The sequence below is a fragment of the Phymastichus coffea genome, unplaced genomic scaffold, assembly GCF_024137745.1.
Source record: "Phymastichus coffea isolate CEN01 unplaced genomic scaffold, Cenicafe_Pcof_1.1 PCOF00039, whole genome shotgun sequence".
NCBI classification, from domain to species: domain Eukaryota; kingdom Metazoa; phylum Arthropoda; class Insecta; order Hymenoptera; family Eulophidae; genus Phymastichus; species Phymastichus coffea.
Window position 1 is genome coordinate 2,254,800 of NW_026706850.1, and position 22,340 is coordinate 2,277,139.

Sequence of the window (22,340 nt, forward strand, 5' to 3'; positions counted from 1 at the left end):
AAGCATTGTAAAAGTTTTTTATGGATATTAATTAAACTTTCAATATTAACTTTTTATATAAATTACATTTTTATGAGAGAGAACTTCTTACAAGCATTTGATACCTGTACGAGCTCATTATAAATCTATAGACATTTTGAGTGAGTATCGCTCTTAAACTTTTTTGTAACAAACAATGTATTAAAAGTCCGTTTTTAAGTTGTAACGCTTGTGTAAAGTGTTTCAACTAACGTTTGACACTCTTCCGGTTGAAACATGATCCGTAGAATGCCATAACTACATTTTTCTTTCAAAACTCTCGGGACTCTTTTCACGTTCTTGTGCTCCGAGTCATGCAGGATTAAAGTGACGGGAGAACGAATACTCCCTTTCTCTTACTCTCCCGAGGAACTCCCTTCTTTGTCAGCACTCTGAATTATTTGAAAAGACAAAGTGCTAAACTTTTGAAATCGCTAGTTTTTCGGGGTATTAGATTTTACAGACATACAAACAAGTATTTTTATCGTAAGTTGACAAAAAATAATGCTTTTGTGTCTGCTATTCTAATAACCCAGATGTATTCGTTTATATAATTAAAATGATCATTAGCTTGAGTCATCGATCGTTCGATTCATATCTTCAATTCAACTGGAAGCAGTCAGTTTTATTCCTTAATAAACAGCACATTGATACGATACGAAATATTGGTTCAATTAAACTTGTGATTAAGTTTTGGCGGTTTAAAAGAGTAGATCATTTTCACTTGTCTACAGTAATTGAATATCGTCTTTGCATGCACAAAAATTGCTTACTTATTTAGAGGTTTTTTATTAATTACTTTTTTTTTATTTTTTGCTATAACGTTAATATAAAATTGTATTCGACAGCGGGCATTTTTCAATTAAAGTGGTGTACTAGAAACATGTCAAATGATAATATTTCAAAATCTTATAATTAAAACAAACAGAAATAGCAGCTGGTAAAAAGGAAACACAGATAACCGATGCAAACAAAATTCATGGAAACAGAATTACTCGACATAGATCGTAAAGCCATTGTTTACTTAATAATAAAGTAATTGGTAAAATGGCACTCCGTGAGCACCCTCGACTGTACTTCCGAGCGCATTAAGCGTTCAACTAAATTGATTAACTTTATTGTATTATTGTCCTAGGTTAGCCTCGACTACCTAGGTATTTCGCGGAAAGTGCTTTGGCTTTCGTTTGTATTGAAAAGAGCGGATAAATCGATTTTGTACTCCCTTTTCTCTCACTCTCTTGTTAATTTGAGTACACTGGCCTGCAAACGATGAACGAATTAATGCGCTGCGCGCATCGATTTTCGGACGTCGCGCACTGATTGAAGCGCTCGCGCAAGTTGATTGCCGAAAAGAATTGAAAGTTAATTTGCTGCTGACTTAGTAATTTTTAACTGACTTGTGTAGCCGACCTTTTTTTTTGCTGAACGTGACAGAATTCGTTAAAAAATATCCCGTCGACTTTTCAATGGTTCTCTCGCACTTTTATCCTGATTTGACGACTGAAGTTGAAAGAATGGATCAATGGGTGGAAAAATCGACATTTATTTGATTTTTGAAAAAGGTAGAAACATCAAACATCGCTCAATTGGTATTCGGGAAAAATTCGAAGGGATTCAATTGGCCGAAATAAATTAATAATCGAGCGACATTAAACTATCCATCGGCCGAAGTGCTCGATGTTTATCGCGAGAATCAAACACTTCTCGTGCAGATTAATGGCAAAAGTCCGTAGTAAGACTGAAGAAGGGAAATTGCAAGGCATCGCACACAAAGCACATAGGAGCCGAGCGGAATCAAGTTGTAGTAAATTCAACTGCTCGGGCTCAAGCACGAAATGCATACTAATCGATCAGGAGGCTGCGTACTCCAGCCGAGTAGAAAGTCCATTGTCGCGTTATGCGCATGATGATGATCAGGGGAGAGGCGCGACCGCGACGTTTAAACAACAGCGAGCGGCGGAGAGAAGCATCGGCTTTCGTTAACCTAATAGAGGAGGGGACAGGGGTACATAGTCATTCACCTGAGCCAACGAGCAACATTCCTAACGGTATATGTATGCTCTATATGTATCTTTATGTACCTATATAATGTCTTCTGCATGTACGAGGCGAACTAAGGTTCGGTTATTATACGCTGGATATATCAGTGAATTATGCTTTATGCACTCGATGAGTCATTTTATTTTGATGTTTCCGTGGAAGATTTTCAAAGACAGTTGAAGTATGCGTGTGAAATGTGTCAAGGGGATGTCATTCTAAGAGATGAATAACTTAAAAGTTCAAGTGTTGAAAACCGGCAAAGTTTTTTAAATAAAGAAAAAATAGAAAACAAGCAAGTATTTTTCTTGACACATTTGGTCATTTCTAATCTACCGCCCTTTTCAGGCTTTTTACCTTCATTTACTGAGCATTATTAATTATCTGTTAACTAAACAAACGAAGTAATATAGGATAATTCATTTATTACCTAAATGTAATACATTTTCGTTGTTTTACTGATTAATAAAGAGAGTAAAGAAAATTAATGATTATAGGTTTAGCGCGTATTCGAACCTGCAGTGATAAAATAATATTCATCGATTAAGTGTCAGCTTACGTTGATATTTGTTTGAATTAAAGCTTATGTAGCGTTTGATTGATGCTCAAGTTAAATACTGAAATTTGTATTTGTCATTACATATACACAATCATCAATCGCATTATTGAAATGATAAAATGTTATTTAATGTAAAATTATTATTTTACTACCAGAAAGTTTTCAAAAATAGTCGTTATGAGACTCAAATTAAACTTATCATAGATATAATTTCAAGATAGCTTATAATATTTTAGAAGAGATAAAAATAATATAAATTTACAAATTTACTTGGTTTTGGACTAATTATTTAAAAAAGTAAATCAAGAGGTGCAGAGTAAGTGGCCCATGATATTGAAAAATTAATTGGTTTAAACCATAGTTTGTCTGTATCTTTTGTAACACAAGAGAAAAACTTGGATAACTAAGCAGCAGTGAATACTTTGAGAAAAGTTTCGTAAGTACAAGTATTCCTGCAATTAACTAGATTATCGATTTTATTTAATTTGTTATAGTACATTACGATACAAGTGTGGGAAAGTAGATTCTTGTCTCGTCTGGCGTTTACGCCAGAACGAAGCGGAAGTGAAAAGGAGTCCTGAGACAGGACGAGACGAGGAACTCTTTCTTGATTATGTGCCGTATAGTATTTTTTGATACGACGTGTGAAAAACTCGTTTTTGAACGCACGTTTTTGGCTGAGCGTGCGGAAAGTATGTATTTTCCACACGAAGTATTACAAATTTAATTTTTCCATTACACTTCTAATGTAAAAATGGATGTAGAACATCATATTATCTGAATAATAAGTCTTCTCAAGTAAAGTTTCATATGTTTTTTTCTTCTTATTCTTTGTAAAAAATCATACAAAAACTGTCATAAAAAAATTACGTAATTATCATTGTACTATTCTAAAACGGGTACAGCTCCTTTTTTATTTCAGACAAATTCACTAAAGATCCTGAGGGAAAAAAAGTTTAAAGCTGAATACTTGTATGTCAAATATTTTGTAAAAAGCCAACAGTGCACTTGCGGTGTTAAATGAGGAAGGAAGGGCGTGAGATACGTCTATCAATGAGCTCCAGAAGAAAGATTGACAAGCATCGATAGGCGAATCATCCAGCAAAAGTCTTCGTCTCTCCTTTCGCTCGATTAATCTATCGGATCTCGAATTAAGTTCTCCCGTGAGGGGTAAAAGACATCGCGTCAGAGAGAGATTGATAGATAGAGATAGGGAGCGAGCCGGAGCACTACGGCTGCAGAAACGTTTGTGGGAAAAACTCCGTATATACAGCTTTCAACTGTAGAGTAACGTGATTTGGCTGTTTCTCATGCGAATAAGCTTCTGCGGCGTATGTGACGGATCTCGTATCTACTTGCACGTAGCTTATACACGGGGAGAGAAACTTACTTTCCTGACTTTCAAATACGTTATTTACGTAGTTCATCTTAAATGTTATTTTTATTAAGTTCACAGTATTACTTAACCCTTAACTTGCACACCTCATTTTGGCCACGTAACTGCTCGGTGGGGTAAATCTACCCCAGCCTGAAAAACATCGAATAAATCAGAGAATTTTAGATATTTTGCTATGAAAATTTTTTCTAGTATATTTCAAACCTTTTACTACAAAAAACATATTCAGGTTAACAATTTTTAATGTTACACGCACTGAAAAAAATTGTTGAAAAAAAAAAATAAATTTTATTTATTGTTAAAAATTGTCTGGGTTAAATCTACCCCACATAGCAGTTAAGGGTTAATAACAAACACGTTATCGGTCATTACTTTTGTATTGTTTTATTTTCAGAAACGACTTTGTCAGTCTTTAGAATTGGACCACTTGAGCTTTCGTTCCAATTCGTCGAAATAATTTCAAGAAGATTCAACCTAAACCTTTTCGATTACAGCCGACATAGAAGAACTCGTAATCTGACAAAGGCTGGATTAAATTCCGCTTCTATTTCCACCGCACGAGAAAAAAGCTGCTAGATTCGTTTTTTTCCGAAGCTTAAGTCATCGTGAAAAAAAGCGTATATATGAAACAGGGTCGGGGAGATAAAAAGAGAAAGAAAAAAAGCGCTGCACGTTTGAAGATGTGGCACGTGTCTCAACGGTACACACGAGGGGTGGTGCGCACACGACTGTCCTGTGCAAGTTTTATGGGAAATTCGCTGATTCATTGCTTCCCAGACCTGGGGTTATCCACAATATTTCCTTCCTGTCTTCGTTCCCTCCTTCCTTCCTTCCTTCCTTCCTTCCTTCCATCTAAGTTCAACTTTGTCCTCTTATAAGCAACCATTGTCTTATTTATCTTGCCAAGGATGTGATCTATGATATATACAAGAATTAGGGAAATAAATTTAAGAAAATTTATGCCAATGAAGTACTCGTTTTCATCAATTTTAGTAGATAAATAATTGGATATATCTATTAAAATCAAAGAAATGTATGTATTCAAGACAACAACTTTAAGCTACCATTTATTATTCCAAAGTGATACAATCAATATTTATAATTTAAAATTGTTTTCAGAAACGTTAATTCTTGTTTGCTAATGCAGCAATTATCCGATCTTATCTATTCCTAGTATAAAGTAAAGGGTTAATAAAATAAAATAATTTAGACTTCACGCGCGAAAGAAAGAACGTAGTTCTTAACTAAGTGGAGAAGTAGAAGAAAGTAAAACAAAACGAAAAAGTTTTCACTTTGAAAGCATTGGGTAGAGAGAAGTTGGCGACGAAAAAAAAGAAGAGAAAATTACAAAAGAATCCATGGCAAAGAGTGCGAGGGAGTAGAAAAGAAAAAAAGAAGTCACCTTTAATTCTATGAAAGAAGCCGTTGCGTCTTTCATAGAATGAAATCTCTATACTTTCGTGATCGATAAAGTAAAAGAGCGTCTACACGGTGCTGTAAGAAGTTAAGAAATCTATGTCAAACACTTTAAAGCTAAAAAAATAAGCTGCTAAACATGGATTCCAGGTGTAATTTATTTTGAACAGTATTGAAGTATAAACCAACGTGAATATTTTGATTTAGTTGTTAAGTAGCATTTATATTTTTTCAGTTTAAGTACAATTGTCGGCGAACAAATCATATTTTCTGTTATTAACTATTTACTCTAAAATTCAGCAAAATAAATGATGTTTTATTTATTGACAGAAAGCTACTTTATTATATAAGAAAAACTGAAAACTCTCATATTATCAAGAAACAAAATTTCAGGAAACTTCGTTAAACTAAAAATGCAGTGCAAATTTACACATTATATAACGGTTTACATTTAAAAAAATAAAATAATTTATGCTTATAACGCTCATTTTTTAATGCTTGTTCTAGATTGTTGATCTGTAAGTCAGTAAACATCTTTTAAGTCGATATGGATGCTATTTGTTATCTTACATATTTGCAAGTCAGTGGATTTGAAAATAAAATTTTAAATATGATAATTCACTTGCTCCAAATATTTCTTCGGAAATTAATTATTATAAATAATTAGTTACAACCAATTCTAAAAATTGTAAATTATAAAACTTCGTAATATATAAATAGACTAAATTAAATTTAAATGGTCCAACCTTACTTTCTATCAATCATTGTCTATTATACCCTAATAAGACGTGGAATGAGTCAAATTAATCTGATAGTATTTCAGGAGTGTTGAAGTCTTCCAGCATTCGTCTTAATTTATTAAACTATTCAATGTCATATTAAATATATTCCATCAGAATTTTTTTAAATGTCCCTCTACACGGCCATAAATTTTATAAAATGTTGATAGGAAAATTAGTACACCTTTAAACAGTCAGTAAATCTATAAATATTAAATTAAAGCATAACAACCTTACTCAAGCATAGATGATAATACATACATACATAGAAGTTTTAAACTCGTAGGTTTCATCAATTTACTTGAAAAGTTTGTTCAGTAAGCTATTCTATTTTAAGATGTATCTATTCTATCTAAGCTGTAAGAAGGGTTAAAACCTACATTTCAGTGACTAACATGCTCGTCTAAGGCTCTGTACAAGTATGATAATTTAATGAAATAAATTGCCATTTTGTTAATTGAAATATTATATTTATGCTTATATTGTGATTCTTTATTTAATATAGGTTATTGATCACTTAAAAGCTTTCAAATAATATTTAATATGAAGATCAATCTGATATGTCGATTTGAATATACTCTTACACATATGTACTTTGATAATTTTGATACTACACGATTCTACACAACAGAACGCAAAGTATTCAAACTCGATTTTGACAAGTTATATGATTTTACGAGTTTTATTGTAAAGATATAAGTAGTAGTATTAAAAATATGTAATACTAATCAATACAAAAATATAATAAAAAAATTGCATAATAGCTAAGGTTCTGTATATAAACAATACGAGTCATTCTCCAATCAACCTAATTAAGCAAGGCTAGACGATATGACAAAACGCGATGCACGCGCACATAGTGAACCAGCTAAAAAGAGCGAAATGAGAAAACAAAGAAAGCAATTCAGAAGGCGAGACAACAAAACTACCAACTCACGTCGTCCTTTTCTCTTTCGCTCTCTCCTGACGCAACAAAAAAGCACGTTTGTTCACCGCTCTCGTTTTTGAACTCCACTATACACATGCATCTCTCTCTCTCTCTCTCGCTCAATTCTCTTTGTATAAACATACACAACGAGAGACCCCGAGCCAAGAGTGAACGAATGAAAAAAAATAGCGTAGAGAGTAGAGAAAAGATACGACACGTTTATACACGTGTAAATATCGTATCTTTGCCAGCATTGGAAACTCTGTTTGTTAAAGTTAATTGATCTATGATTGAATCGAGCAGTGAGTTTTTTCCATCTCCGCGATATCTCAATCGGACAACTGTGCTTATTATATTTCAACAATTGTCATTCTGCACAACACGACTTGGCGTAGTATCTAATCATTAGATGAGAAAATTAAACCGACATACGAGAACATTCTCCTCTCTTTTGGCTCCTTGACTGTGAACTGCAAAGCTAGTGGGGGAGGTTAGTATAGCTTACCCAAGCGTGTCGCCACTCGACACTGAACGCGCCATATCAGGCAAAGGGGGGTGATGCGTCGTGTCTTTAACGCTCACGCACGCGTGTCGCTTGCGGTGGCGAAAGAAAAATTTGCTTCGTTTGCTCTCTACCTTGTAGCATGCACGCACACACACTCGCTCAAAGCTATTACTTTCCTCTTTGCGCGCTTGGTGTCCAAGCAGCTAACCCGCACACACCGGCATAATATGTAGGCTCAGGCCACTCGCAAAATTGCGTTTAAGCGACCGTTTTACCTTTGAACAAGTGTTGCCTTTACCTTTTTTTGTGCGTGTTTTTTTCTCTTTACTTTATTTACCTTAGTGGTGTACATGAGTGTAGCTAATAAATATTTAAGTTTGCAAAAATTAACACATTACTGTTGTGGTCTGAAAATTGTCATATTCATGCTATTTCAAAGAGCAATACTTATTCTTGAATTATAATGATTCGAATGAATGCAAAGCCAATAGATTGTGCTGCAATAAAAATAATCCTAAGCTATAAGTTGTTTCTATATGCAATAGTAATTAAGCTATTATAGACTTAAAATGAATATTTAAACAATTTAATTAATTCACTTAGTGGGCACACTTTTGCAATTGAATTAATAAATATGAAGTACAGCATTGAAAATTTAATTGATGTTTATTCCATCAATATATCTAATTGGATAGATAATTAAGTCAATTGTGATGTACAACTCGATAGCGACGTTTTATGCGTAAAATGCTTTCAAAATTTGGTTGAGTGTAGTCAATAACATTTCCAAGATTGAATGCAATTATATTACTATGTAAACAAAGTATGATTTATTATTGTAAACTAGTATGAATACATTTAAGAATTCAATTTCCCCAGGTGTATCATTTCGTGTATATCGCAGTAGTTATTGCATTATAAATTTGTGTCACCTGCTAAACATTCGCTTTTAACTAATTATTTCAAATGAATTTCGAATAAAATTTATTATAATTTTATAATTATAAACGCTAAATAAAATAACTGTATTCCAAATAGAGGACTTTTAAAATAATCTACTTTTAAATGTTAATATGATAGTTACTTCACACATCAATAAAAAAACAGCTGTTAATACGTATTGCCTAATAAACTTAAAATGAGCTGGCAAATAAACATCATCTAGTACCTTCTATCACCAACATTAATAAATGTACAGAAGCTATACAGAGAAGAGAAGAGGTTAAAGAAAAAATATGTATGGAAAGTGGATTTTCTGCACTTCCAAACTAGATCCAAATATTGCAGAACTTCTTGCACAGCCTTCTCCTTACACACGCGAAGCTCACTTGCAAAACTATTCCTGGAGAAACTTTGATATGAATAGCTTCTTTCTCGCATTTCCTTTTCTTACGTTTCCTCTCTTTCGCGTGTAAAGAAGGAAATCATAGAAAGAAAATGGAACAAAAAAATGAAATAAGAATTGGACAATAAGAATTTTCACATCTAATAAGCATTTATTAACTTAAACGATAAACAGAATCTTACTTGCCGATACAGCCAATGTGAATTGATCATGATTACATGTGCTTTTCTTGTTATCCTAATGTAATCATAAAGAAAAACTACGCAGCAATAACAACTCTACTGGTTTTCTTTTCCACAAAGTAGAAGGAAAAGCTAGTAGATGCGTAGCATTTCCTGAGTCCAAATTGACGCACACACAACCCATTCGATCTGCCCCTTCTCGTAGCCTGTTCAATATGCATGAGAGCCCCGAATGAATCATATTCGCGGGGGCATGGTTGCACGCGCCACTCTTTCTCTCTCTCTCTCCCTCCCTCTCTCGTTATGCTCTTCAGGGCGTCGTAGCAACCCCAGTTGACTTTCAAACGCACGCGCTCTGCCATAGATCGATCTCTCTACTCGGAGCTTCCTATATACGCTACGTGTATTTGGTTATCCAGTCGCGGCAAAAATTTCGTTGTCCAGATTACTTTATAAGAGCGATTGGATCAAAATGCTAGACTCGATAATTTTCTTATACTTCTTTTTACTTGCTTGTCTTAATTTGAAGGTCTTGTAAGGTTGACTAGAGCTAAAAGAATAATTTTATGAAGACATGTAACTCGGTGTAGAACTCGCATATAAAAAAAAATAGAATAAAATAATGAATTTCAGAGACGCTACGTCTGAGAGGTAAGGAATAAACAGAACTTAACATAATATCAAATTATGAATGAGACCTGTAAAGTTCTCGTCCACCTTCGTGTATCGTATCATTATAACAGAAACAGGAAGAATTAAAACGAAATTCTAAAATATTGCAAGACATAAAATTTGCAAATTTATTGCATATTAGATATCGCTAGGGTACTAGCAAAAATTCTAACATGTTTTAGAGTAATGAATTCAGGAAAAATTTTAAATATGTTATTACTATTTATTAGTCTTAATTGAGTGTTTACTATTCAATGGGACATTTTTAAATACCTCAAACTTAGGACATTAAATCACTCGAGTACTTTCAATTCTAGTACAAATCATCAAAGGCAGTGATATATTTTTATTACTGAATAAACAATGGTATTCATACGTAATTCTATTAGTTAATTCAAAAACAATATCTTTTATTATCAATAGCTTTATAAATTTTATGACTCACTAAACCTAAATATTTGAAGAGACCGTATTTTGGTCTACAAAATAAAAAATGTATTAGCTGAATCCAAACATAAGTTGAAATACCATTAAATTCGGCATTTGAATAAAAGTAGCTTAAAGAAGCCATAAATAAACAATCAAAAGAAGATGCAAGCTCAAAAAGTATCCATCAAGTTCGCTCAAGGTGTAACTTCTTAGCGCCACAAAATATACATTAAGCTCCGGTAGAGCGAAAATTTGCAAGATAAGTTGATTTACGCGATGCACTTCAGGATTACTTCAAAACCTAATAATAGCTGCCCCTGCGGCAGTGAGGGTGCCACAACTCGCAAAGCCTGACGCAGACGCACTTAAAAATGCTCGCACGCGAACTCGCACCAGTGAGAAAAAACTAATAAGATTATTTACTGGCACTTGAGATGCAAGAAGAAATTATGCTATTACCATAAGAGTCACGGCTAATGTCGAGGTCGAGCTTTCTTAGAAATAAGTGTTTGTAGAAAGATAATACAAGTTGTTGAAAAAAATATAAAGAGAGTTATTTTCAGTGGATTTAAGTAGAAATGTAATTATGTTACTGTAAATGCAATCCTATACTAAAAAGCTTTCAAATTTGTATACATATCCTTATTATTTCAGTATGAATTTATCAATGCAACTACTGTACTCATGTATGTATGCTAATGCACTACTTTGCTAAGATAGGTATCTGTTTCTGAGACGACTTAAGCGGTTTTAGTTTTTTTTTCTGAATTGTCATTCTTTTAAGACTGAAAAAAATTGAAAAATAACAAATTTTTTTAATTTGTAATAACAATTAATTCCAATTTATAGTTTTCGTGCGAGCTAGTATTTTGATATCATTTCAAACTGCTCATTTAATAAAAATTTTTCCATTTTTTCTTTGCACTTATTTATAATCTATCGTCCTTTCTTCATATATTTTATAGCATTCACAAATTGTACAATGTCTTTGGAATTTTATAGGTGTTCTAGCGATATTTATAGAAAGTAAATTTTATAGAAGCTAAAAAAAGAATTTTGCCACCTCAGCTATCGACAGTCATCAAAATTTTAGTCACTGCTTTTTATATCCACAGCGGTCAACATGATAGGTATGGTTAAGAAATAAATCGATGAAATCATAACTTCATTATACTTTCATTTATCGCATTACCCAACGATAGGAATGGATAAAAATAGCAGATATTAAACATTTTCATCACTGTGTGGGAATTAATAATAATTAATTATATTATGAGTTTCCATTTAAACATTACTAGGATGAAAGTACGTGAGATACTTTTCAAATGTATACATAAATTGAATTTTGTATCGACAGTTATAAAGAATAGTTTAAGAATCAATAAGAATTATCACTTTAAATGTTACATTAGATTGGAGCAATACTTATATTAAAATGTTTTATTTTTATCTTATAAGAGAATTTTTTCTTATTACAAAAAGTTTAATAAATATTATAGTTTTGCTATTGTAAAAATATAATTTTTTTCAATGTATATTTTAACATTATGAAGTTTCAGCCGCAACGAAAAAACTTTGCTAATCTCAACTTTAAAACTAGACATGTAATAACGGTGTAATAACCTAATGTAATTAATATACGTAATAAATGCACAACTAGTGAATTGTATAAACATTTAATAAAAAATCGTTGGCCTTTTAAAAGCTTTAATTATGAGCTATAATTACATTGAACAGCATCTCCTTCGATTCACCCCGGGCAATTCATAAGATAAGCGTCGTTAATACGTTCAAATGTATCCACATAAGCTTCTACAAATATGCACGTATGGGGGTGATTAATAAGCATTTCAGTGTGCTATTAGTTGATAGAGTCGACAAGGAGGTCGCTTAACGCTCACTCCCTCAGGCGATTCCAACCCTCTTACACACTCAGTCTCTCTCTCTCTCTCTCTCACTCTCTCGCTTTCTCGGTCTTCCTCATCATATCACACGACGTAGCAGAGTTCGCAGCTAGCCCACGGTGTAGCTCAGAGCTACTTACTCGCACGCTGCTGAGATTAAGGCGCCTGAGGGGCCATTGCCTCTCGCGCGCCTTGCTTGTCGTGATTTATACTTATACTTATTTCCTTCGACTTTTACTTGCGTAGGGCTTCTATTGTATTAACTTTGATTTTTATCTGTTACACATGACAGTAAATATATACTTTATGAATATTTTGCTCGTAAAACGTTCGTCAGATGTTCATCGATTGTGAAGCATGCTGGATCTTTTATACAAAGAAGTCGTATTTCGAGTAGCACTAAATATTTTTATATATAATAAATAAGGAAACTCATGAAATTATTAAATATTAGGCAAAAATATTAACGGAAGTTGCAAGAAAAATTATATAACTGCGCTAGTAAGCAAGTAGAGGCGGTTGTTTTAACGCGGTTATCGGCCGACCGCGCTACCCCTCTCCCTCATTGTTTGATCATGTGATTCCCCACTCTCATATAAGCTCGTATCTCCGCCCTGCCCTCGTTCCAAATATGTTGAATAACGAGGAAAAAAGTTATATGATTTTTTTATACGTAAAAACTTGCGAGTGTGAACCTTAATCACCACCCCTCTTCCCAAATGTATTACTTTTCATAGAGTGAAGGAATCGAGAAATTTTAAAAATATTTAAGGAATATATAAAAAGAAATAATAAAATTGTAGATTTGTCTTTGTATTTACTCATAAAAACTTATTCTAGTTAGACATATTTAAAAAATACCGTTGAATTGTCACATCGATCATTGACGATAGTAGTATTCGTAATGCCATCATACTTTCCTCTCCTTGACGAACATTAGATAACATATCTGTAAACATATAAAAATTTTCCTAAAATAAAAATCACAAAAAATGATTTTACCGACTATGAAACACTGACGGATTCCCTTGAGATCTTAGTATATTGTTGTTGTGGAGGAGAGCACAGATGAAAATCTACACAAAGAGGAGACTAGGAAAGAGCTGATAAACCTGACGACAAGAAAGAATTTTCAGCTGAAAAAATCAGTACAATCCGATAACTGGAGGTGTGAAAAAATATATCTGATGAAAGCTATTTATGAAGTCTTAGGAAAAATAGAAAAAACATATGTGAACATAAGATTTTTTTAGACATGTGTAACTAGAATAAGTTTTTGCGAATAAACACAAAGAAAAATCTATAATTTTTATTATTTCATTTTATATCTTCTATAAACATTTTTTTACTTTCCTTAATTTCTTAATTCCACAAGAAGTAATACATTGTGAGGGGGGGAAGATTATACAATCGAGGAATGGAGGATGGAAGAGGCGTGATCCAATACCTGCGTGAGCTGAAATCCCCTTTACTTGCGTACTTATGCCTATTACACTCGAAATTGGATCTTATAATAAGAGTAATATTCATTAGAATTAATCTTCTTGCAATCAGAGCATTTCAACTTGTATCTCAAGATATAATTATTCTCATAGCATGAAAAACTTGTTTGCAAGCTATTTCAACAGAAAATCCCCTTAAAAACTTGTTTACTTTGTATTTTAATAAAATAAATAGAAATAACTGTGTTTTTACAAAATCAAGAACCAGAAAGTTGGCATCTTAATAAAATAATTTTGCATCTTGGGTTAAAATAAAAAAATTCTATTATGTTAATAGGACTATATTTAGCGTAAGGCCAGCGATACCACAATAGTAGACACATCAATGATGGTCGTTGCACGTGTACATAGTACATTCGCGTACATCAGGCATTCGGAGCGTGAGGCTAAATGCACTGATAATTTATGGTAAAATAAAGTGCATCCCGCATTAGAACCCGCATAGTAATTTACTTATGATTAATGGCGCAGGTGATAATTGATATCGACAATGCGCTGTAACTGAAAATCAGTATATATATTAACTTCCCGTTAATTACATTGGCGTATGTGTAAGGTTACAAGGAACTAAGGTTAAATGTTCATCTGACATTGGCATGCAAACATTTGCATGGGCAAAGCTATAAACACGACGTAATCGGGAGCATGGTATAAACTTTAAGGGCGAAAGACGCAGGAGGAAGAGAGATGGTCCACATCATAAACGGGCAATCTGGGGAGTAGAGCAGTGTGTACTATGTATACCAACGATAGCATAAGTTTTGGATGTCTTGTGGTTCAATTGCACGTCCGCAAAGTCCGCAGATCGCGCAATGTGCTTCGGTTTTGGTTCATCAATGGCGAGCAATAGCTTGGACTAAGTTCCTACTAACGTATACTTGGCAAACTCTTGGGTACTTGTCGCGAATATTGGCTTTGCACACACAGACATATATATGTGTGCCAGCCAATATATACGCAAACAGGCAACTTCAGTCTAATTAATTTAACAGGCCAAGATCATACAGCTGCCTTCCGACGATTCCCAGAGAGAGAGAGAGAGAGAGAGAACGAGAGAGAGAGAGAGAGAGAGAGCGAGAGAGAGCGAGAGAGAGAGAGAGAGAGAGAGCGAGAGAGCGAGAGAGAGCGAGAGAGAGAGAGAGAGAGAGAGATGCTTGTCTCGCACTACCGTTGCTTTTGCTTCCAATAACAATTTGCGCACCCTGCCTGGTCGATTAGAGCAATTTTCCCAAGAGGAAGATATAGCACGTTTAACTTATTAGATTGACCTAGGGGCTATGAGTTCGCAGAGGGAAAGTTTTGCCGAGAAGGGGTGATTATGATTGAAACTGTAAAATGAGTTGTTTGATAGTTTAGCGAGGTGAGAATATCTGGCCCTCTCTCTCTCTCTCTCATTCTCTTGCGTTCGTAAGGAGTATTTGGATAAATTTGATAGAGTGAAATTGCCCGCGTGCGAGTTGAACTCGAGTTATTCGAATTCTCGCTCTCATGCTCGTGTTTTCCACGTTCATTAACATGAATCGGTCAAAAGTTTTTGAATGTTCGCCTCTCTCTCTCTCTTTCTCTCTCGTGCTATTTTCACCTGAATTCCAATAAGGATGGTAATTAATGCATTAAACAATTTTAAATCCTGGAAGAACACAGTTTAAGAAATATTCTAGGTAAGTAAATTATGCGAGATTAAGAATAAGTTATAGATACAAATTAATATTTTGGAAATGTATTTTGAAATAATCGAATCACTTTTTCATATAGTCTTTACTACGTCCATTTATGATTTTCCACTACTTTATAATTGTTGCATACGATGAGAATATTTATGAAGAATAGATTAATTCGAGAAAGTGATGAAAAATGGAAAAACGTAGTATTTGGCATATAAAAACAAATAGGAAATTACAAACATATAGAAATATGACTGATGCATAAAAGGTGATGAAAGATTTTTATTACAACTACGCATTTTCATTAAGAATAATTACATTGTACAAAGATTTATAATGAGTTGAAATTTTATTACTTCAGCTTTTAGTTAACCGAATAATCGTATTTTTATCATACTTGTTATATACATTGAAAACCATTCATGAATAAACAGTACATTATAGAAAATATAATTAAAAATCATTTCTGCAAGTCTTGAACATTTCCGTAAAAGCCGTGATACAATGAAATATTTAAAAACTTAAACCAGTATGCTGGAGACGTTCCAATTTTATTTGTTCTACATATAAAAAGCAACTGTAGCTTTTCTCTTTGAATGATTCAGGTACTGCGCATAGAACTGCGTAGATATTTAAAAATTATGAGACAATCTGCACCGAAGTGATTGAATAATAATTGCTTTTTCAAGCATAGTACTTACTAGTTAAATTTATTGATTTGAATTAAACACACACAATAGTTATGCTATATTCTTGGAGCTATAATTGTGTAGTGTCTCAAATTTTATCTGATTGAAAAGTCTCAATGACTTTTATTTCTATCAGGTACATTTGCAATCTCGTTAATAACTATAATGCTAATAACATTCCATGTTTAAATCAGTTTTATTTTAAGTTTATTTTTTGAATTATCAATTTAAAAATCTAGAACTAAATTTTAGACCATATGTATCAATCTTTTAAATATAAATGATACCAAAAGTTAAGAAATTAGACATATTTTCTTTCTTCTTTAGTCACTTTTTTGTATTGTAAAAATCGCTTTCATTTGGGAAAATTCAATTTAATCCCTAGATAGTGTAGTCTTGAATAAATATTCTCCAATTCATATTCAACAGACTCCAGAGTAGTGAAAATTGTTTTTAAATCTGGAATAAGTTTTCTTGGCAAGTATTTTCCATTCAAATTATCAGCGTAGCGGGTCGCAAAGTTCATCGTATCATCCATCTTCTTTTGTCCATTGTCGTATTTCTTTTTGTCTGCCTACTCCTCGTGTCATCGCATTAAGAGGCCACTGGCGAAGCACAAGGCAGTTGTACTCAAAATTGTGGTCAACGTGATCGTACGTGTCTTGGATTCTGAAATACAGAGAGAGGAGAGAAACGATTTAGTACGGCGCGACTGTGGTCTGGGTGTGAACGTGATGAAAGAGAAGGCAAGTACCGTGATTCTCGTTGGCCGCTACTGTGTATTTATGGCTCAGAAAAACTGTAAGGAATTGATGTACGTGAATTCTTTGACTTTCTATGGACTTGAAATAATCTACTTTAAAGACAAATAAGTATTTGATGTACAATAATGCTTTGATCCGGGGATAGAGAACGCTGAATTCAATCAACAGTTGCGTAAACCAGTGTAAGTGAGAATTTTATAAAAAGTGCGAAAAATAAAATGTCAAATCTCACCTAACATAGCATTGGATTTTATGACGCGACATAAAAGTAAGAATGAGTATGTGTCTAGAAAGTCCACAGCTTCGATAAAATGGTACTGACGCGTAAAGTAACGCCACATTTATCATGCACAAAACAAATAATTGATTATTTTATTGTTACTGGAAATACTTTTAATAGACCATTACTTCGAACACTATTCTAATCAATTAATTTAATAATAAATTTATCAAGTTCAATTAAAATTGCGGAACTAATGAATGACAAAGTTTTAACATTGAGTTATAATTTGTAATCATTTATAATGCAAATTAACATTACACGAGGATAGAGAGATTCTTTTCAGAATCACAAATTACACTTTACAATATTTCTTCTTTAATCGAGATTATGTTTTGAAAAGCCAACAAGAACCAGCGTAAAATATTATTATTATTTAAGAAGAACAAACAGACGAAAAAAGGAACAGATTTCTATTGGCATTAAATTATTTGGCAAATTCCGAATTGAGAAACTTACAAAAGAATATATATTATAAAAAGCTTACCCAAGAATAGTATGCCTATACGGTTCATTCTTAAAAACATCAAAGTGAGTTCGGTTTCGTAGTATGATCGTTCGTTTCGTAGTATGACGTTGATCTATAATCATAAGAATGAATATTATTAAACTGAACAAAATCAGTATTTTTTTACCTATCTAATTATAGTTTTGATGTAATTAACTCGCTATGATTTTATTTTAAAGAATATTCGATTAGATAAATATATGAATATCGATACATTTAAATAAAAATCTAAATAACCTTCTGAGTTTTTAGATTGTATAATACTAATTATAAGTAATATCTCAATGAATACAAAGATATTTTATTATTCTGTTTTTATAATGATCTGTTTCTATACCTTTTGCTTGGATAGTAAACAATTATATTACGAGGGTCGTTTGAAAAATCCGTGCAAAGTCAGAGAGATGGCGCTACTAGTGCGTATCAAGGTTATTTTTAGTTAGTGGCATATCTTGGAAGAGCACACACCAAGTTTCAGCCAGATCGGCCAATTACTTTGCGTTTTACATTCGTTTTAATCAAAGAAATCTAGTGGTTGTAAAAAACTGGACGAAAAAGAATTTCGTGTATTGATTAAACATTACTTTTTCAAAGGCAAAACGCCTCAGGAGATTAAACAGAAGCTTGATAAACATTATGGTGATTGTGCACCTTCGATTAGAATGGTTTATAAGTGGTTTCAAAATTTTCGGAGTGGGCATATGAGCACAAAAGACGCTGAACGTTCTGGACGCCCTGATGAGGTTACCACTTCAGAAATCATTGATAAAATCCATGATATGGTGATGGCTGACAGAAGAGGGAAGGTGCGTGAGATTGCTAGTACTGTAGGCATCTCGAGCGAACGGGTACATAATATTTTGCACCAACATTTGGACATGAAAAAGCTATCCTCTAGATGGGTGCCGCGATTATATACTCACGATTGACCAAAAACGAGATCGTGTGAAGTGTTGCAAGAATGGTTTGCAGCTGTTCCAGCAAAATCCGCAAGACTTTAAGCGTCGTTTCATCACTGTAGATGAAACATGGATACATCATTACACTCCTGAGACCAAAGAATAGTCTAAACAATGGGTTACCAAGGGGGAATCTGCTCCGAAAAAGGCGAAGACAATTCCTTCGGCCGGGAAGGTTATGGGGACTGTCTTTTGGGATTCGCAAGGAATAATCTTCATCGACTATCTGGAAAAGGGTAAAACCATTACAGGCGAATATTATTCATCGTTATTGGATCGTTTGAAAACCGAGTTGCTAGATAAACGTCCACGATTGGCCCACAAAAAAGTCCTCTTCCACCACGACAATGCGCCAGCTCACGCCTCAGCAGTTGTGGCCGCAAAACTGATGGAGATAGGGTTCCAACTCGTTTCACATCCCCCCTATTCTCTAGACTTGGCTCCGTCGGACTACTATTTGTTCCCTAATATGAAAAAATGGCTGACGGAGAAAAGATTTTATTCAAACGAGGAGGTGATTGCAGAAACGAATGCCTATTTTACAGACTTGGACAAATCCTCTTATTTGGAAGGGATTAACAAACTAGAGCAGCGTTGGATGAAGTGTATAAGCCTAAAAGGAGACTATGTTGAAAAATAAAAAAGATTTATTAAAAAAAATCAAGCAGTTTTTATTTTTGCACGGACTTTTCAAACGACCCTCGTACCTATAAGAATACATTCCACAAGTGTTCCAATACAACTTTTTCTTCAAATGGATCATAATTAGCAGTGCTAACTTTTTTCCGATCAAGAAATCTGTCAACAGAAACAGTATACATACAATCTGCAGTAAATAAGAAATTGAGTCATTCCAACATTATCAACATTCGTTAAACAGTAGTTTCTAAATTATCTGATAAGCAAAATTCAATGAAGCATAAATAAAATGATTAACCTCGTCGGCAAGCGACTTCGAGCTAGTTTAGTTAAGGAGGGATTATCGTAGACAGTGTCTCACTCGGCGCGTTCGCGCCGCGAAGGATAAATATCGTTAATTTACGCCTGGAGCTAGAGCAACAGTTTTCCTCTCAAAGTTTCTTCGTTATAAATTGAGACGCTAAATAGTCGGTCTTTGTAAGGAGCATTTTCAAGTTTCACAGCAACAAAGAAAAATAGACGAAACGTCAAGCGACGGCCTAGAAATTTGTTCTGTACGAAGCAAAGTATGTATACGCCGAAAAATTGAAAAAGAGCTGCACTAGAAGAAATCGACACTCGAGAATTAAGCCCTAGGGATTTTAGAGACGAGAGAAATTCGAAAGTTGCGGTAGTAAGACGAGAGAGAGAGAGTAGCGAGCGAAGAAGAACTAGTAACAGTACGAAGGATCACAAGGCAAGTGGTTGCGGAATGATATCCACTCTTGCAGGACTGTAATACTTCTCTCTCTCTCTCTCTCTCTCTCTCTCTCTCTCTCTCTCTCTCTCTCTCTCTCTCTCTCTCTTTCTCTCCTCTACTCTAAAACTATCCGATATGTTAATTTCTTCTTTATATGATTCTACCCTGAGCTTTGTAAAGGCAGAACATTACAAATATATAAATTATAAGTACAAGTATGACCGAAGTAGATTTAGTCTACAAAAATTCGATCGTACTACAGCTTTTTTTATTTTTTTATTATTTGCCATGATAGTACAAGACATAGCAATTGTTAATTATTATGATTATAATAATTAGCAATGAAAAACTATTAAATATTAATTATTGTTAACGGTTTTTGTTAGACAATGAAAACCCAATTAATATTAATCATTCAGACTGAATTTTTTCTCTGAACCATATACCTAGAAAGTATACAATAGAGAGAAGGAAGGTGTTCTGTCAAAGTTGAAGAGAAAAGCGATACTTTTTAACATTAGAATACTTTTTGATGTTCAAATATAAATGAATATTTTTTTTCATTTTTATATTACATAAGCTTAAATGTAATTGCTGTGGTAATCAGAAATAGTCAAAATAAAACAGTTAGTATAATTAGATATATTTTTTATTTATTAGATAATACAAAGGTGAAGATACTTGCTGAGCTTTAATTTTTTTAAAGCTATTCGTTGGCTGCAACATACACAACCAAAGGATTATATTTTCCTAGAAATTTCCAATTACAATACCACAACAAAATAGTATACGATTACTATATTGCGTATGTATATGCAAATAAATAAATAAATATCAATAGGATATTTTTACAGAAACGATTTGGCAAAAATAAACATTGCTATAATAGAATTAATTTGGCAAAAACGGATGCAGAATAACGTGGTGAAATAAATATCGAGCGAGAAATAGCTAACAAGTATGAACACTATAAAAGCTTAATTAAACATTCTTAATTGCGGAAAAGCCGGTCATTCAGCTTATCGAGCCGTTGTTTGATAAGCTTATAAATTCAAAATATGTTGACTGAATTATTTGATATAGTATAATATAAAGAGCAATGATTATTAATATTCTTATAAATAAGTTTGATGGCGCCATCTTTACGACGAATAGAAATCGTATTATTATACTACCAAAACAAATAAAAAATAATCATCAGTCTTTGTAGATAATTTCATAAAATAAAAGTAATTTCTCTTTTTTTCAAGAACAACAAGCCATTCTTTAATCATTTCCTCTATATGCGGGCACTAATGAAAGGCATCAGCATGTAAAATCAAGAGCAATCGCTCACGCTTACTTAGCAAGTAGTGCAACTCACCGTACGCACCGCCGTCGCGGCATCACGAGAGTGTATGTTCCGTAGGTTTTCTCACCTGCAGTGCACAGCTGGTCACCTCGGACAAGAAAGCCACACCGGCAAAGACTGCGGCATAGTTGGTACCCAGAGTCCCGCTATCACCGAGCGAAAGAGAGAGAGAGAGAGAGAGAGAGAGAGAGAGAGAATAATAACCCCCACTTCTGCGCCGTGCACAGCTCAGAGTCGGCGCCCCTGCATCGCATGTTTCCACCCACCTACTTCCAACCCCTTCTTCTTTGCCAGCATATGTATGTATTCGTGTCTAAGAAGACAATGCCTGTTAGTTGTCAATTTTTTCATGACTCGCGTAAAATTTTGCGCAATTGTAAAAAATTATTCATGAATTTGTTTATTTTTTCGGTGTTTTTTCTTGCACACACACAGATATACGCACTCACGCATATATATATATATATACTTATATACGGAGTTACAAATATGTAATTCGTCGCCTAACTTTATTCTCCGTCCGGGAAACTTTATAAAAAATTGCACTAAGTGGAGCTTAAAAAGGATAGTCAGTATTTTAGTTGTTTTATAACTTCTTTTTTAAGTGCTGTTTTTTTATTCGTTTTCTCAGAAATTCAATCAGAAGCTGAAGGCTCGCCGCGGTTTTTTGCTATCCAAGTTTCGTCTTTTAGTGTGTCGACATACTTGCTTTTTTTACTTCAAAAGTCTTTCAATACTTTTAAGTAGCTGTTGTTAAAAGGGGCGACACATCGAACTCTTTCTTGTTATGTGACGAGATACTTTATGTGACCAGATACTTTATGTGACCAGATACTTAACGTGACCACAAAGTAAATACGTGAAAAGCGAGTGTTTATTTTTCATTTTTTAGCAAAACTTAAATGATATGATAATGCTCTTTTTTAATCTGAAATGGTATGATCGGTCTTTTTTAAATTTCCTTCAAAACCATTATTGCTACAATTCACTTCAATGAGAACAGACTACATAACATTTATTTGTAAACTAAAAATCGCAAAACATCGATCCATATCCATATTTATACATCGCACAA

At 33.6% G+C, this 22,340-nt stretch overlaps 1 long non-coding RNA gene across 1 annotated transcript; it reads right to left on the minus strand.

Annotated features, from left to right (window-relative positions):
• Positions 1-15,685: 15,685 nt before the first annotated feature.
• Positions 15,686-21,367, minus strand: LOC131663975 (uncharacterized). The gene is made up of 4 exons (XR_009301899.1): positions 21,278-21,367; positions 17,557-17,650; positions 16,780-16,824; positions 15,686-16,694 (listed from the first exon to the last, which is right to left on the minus strand). It is a non-coding gene; the product is annotated as an uncharacterized LOC131663975 (long non-coding RNA).
• Positions 21,368-22,340: the final 973 nt, after the last annotated feature.